Raw genomic sequence first — 1,931 nt, 5'->3', positions numbered from 1 at the left:
GGGCATCGATGGGTTAATCATGCACCACTATTATAAAACCCTTTGACGTTTTCCCCCAAGCACGTTGATCCAGTATTACGACGGATACGGTCAACGAAATCTTGGACATCAAAGAGGTTTTCGATTGAATTTCCCCATGTTTCACAACGTACTCTTAGCGGTATCCTACGATACGTCTCACTCTATTTGTGTGTGTGCGCGTTTACGTGCGTGCGATTTATGCGGTTCACCCCTTTACTTTCAGCGCCCTGCGGTCCCAACAAAGGTCCCGAGCACGCCATTATGCACAGTGTGGAAGCGTGTTTCCCCCACGACACTAGACGGGCTGCTCGCCATAGTGTTCTATTGTGGCACGCTCCACCCTGAAGTTTGGTTTGTTGTATATCAAGGAATTGATAGGCACTCAAGAATGTGTGCATCGGCCGGGTTTAATCGTCCGACGCGCAATATGCGTTCAACTTATCGGTGTTCATGTGTCCTGCAGTTCACATTGTGACGCGCATTTAGCTGCGGTCTTCATCGATCCATGAGCCGAGTGATCCCCTGCCTAGGGTTTTATAGTAAGGTTCCCAATGTAACACAATCCCGGTGGTACGTCCAAAGACTAACTTTCTGACTAAGTTGTCTTTATTACCCAATAGTCCCAGGCCTTGTGACTTGTGGCTCATGTCTACGCCCATGGCCACCATTCGCTAAGATAGTTTTGAAGTCACTTTGAAGGCCCAGGAACAACTCTCTTAGCACATCGGTTAACCTGACGCCGCAGTCAACTCATGTGCTTGGATCGGATCGAGCTATTGAGTATTGGGCCTGCATACTCGCTCATCCGTATCCTTTGCGTACCGCCCCATGGCCCTTGTATGTCTGCACCACAGTTCCTGTTCGTTCCGTGCCTATGGCCGGATACGTATTGCACATCGGTATACCTGTCGCTACTCAGGCAACTCGTGTGCGTGGATTGGATCGAGAACATGGTGTGTGCCCCATGTTATAATTGATAGTCCATATCCACTTTATAGGTTAAAGTCATAAGTTGTGATTGCACAACCATTCTTCATAAGAGTTTAATCACTCTTCAACTAACTTTCGTTCTGGTGTCTTGGTATCAAATCGCGTAAGACACAAGATTCTACTGGCCAAATAGAATCTAGCACATTGGTTAACCTGGCGCCGCAGTCAACTCATGTGCTTGGATCGGATCGAGCTATTGAGTATTGGGCCTGCATACTCGCTCATCCGTATCCTTTGTGTACCGCCCCATGGCCCCGTCCTTAGAGTTAATGACTAATAGGCTTAACTCTTGTTTGTCTGCACCACAGTTCCCGTTCGTTCCGTGCCGTAGCCGGATACGTATTGCACACTAGTAGACACCGTAATCTGACGTATCTAACACACCACTATTGTAACTCGTCGTCGAAGGACCTTTCAAGTGCCTGATGGCCAGGGGAGCTCTTACACGGCACGGATACACAGTGATGCTCGCCCATCAAAGTGTACAACGATCGAGTTTGCTTAAGTGTCTGGGTACCTACACACCAGACACAATGCAATGGCCACGGATCCACACAAGGCACATCACATGCAGAAAGCTTCACCAGATTATGACACATACCACACTCTTGTAACTCGTCGTCGAAGGGGCGTTCAAAGTGCCTTACGGCTAGGGGAGATCTAGCACGGCACGGAGACACAGTGATGGTTGCCCATCAAAGTGTACAACGATCGAGTTTGCTTTCCGCGCAAGCGTTCTAAGTGTCTGGGTACCTACACACCAGACACAATGCAATGGCCACGGATCCACACAAGGCACATCACATGCAGAAAGCTTCACCAGATTCTGACACATACCACACACATGCAACTCGTCGTCGAAGGGGCGTTCAAGTGCCTTACGGCTAGGGGAGATCTAGCTCGGCACGGAGACACAGTGA

The 1,931-nt window shown here is 49.1% G+C and overlaps 1 non-coding gene across 1 annotated transcript; it reads right to left on the bottom strand.

The window, feature by feature from the left end:
* Positions 1-397: 397 nt before the first annotated feature.
* On the bottom strand, positions 398-555 carry LOC125773451 (5.8S ribosomal RNA). The gene has a single exon (XR_007420114.1). It is a non-coding gene; the product is annotated as a 5.8S ribosomal RNA (ribosomal RNA).
* Positions 556-1,931: the final 1,376 nt, after the last annotated feature.

The sequence above is a fragment of the Anopheles funestus genome, assembly GCF_943734845.2.
Source record: "Anopheles funestus chromosome X unlocalized genomic scaffold, idAnoFuneDA-416_04 X_unloc_34, whole genome shotgun sequence".
Taxonomy (NCBI): Eukaryota; Metazoa; Arthropoda; class Insecta; order Diptera; family Culicidae; genus Anopheles; species Anopheles funestus.
This window is presented reverse-complemented; position numbering and strand designations above follow the sequence as displayed.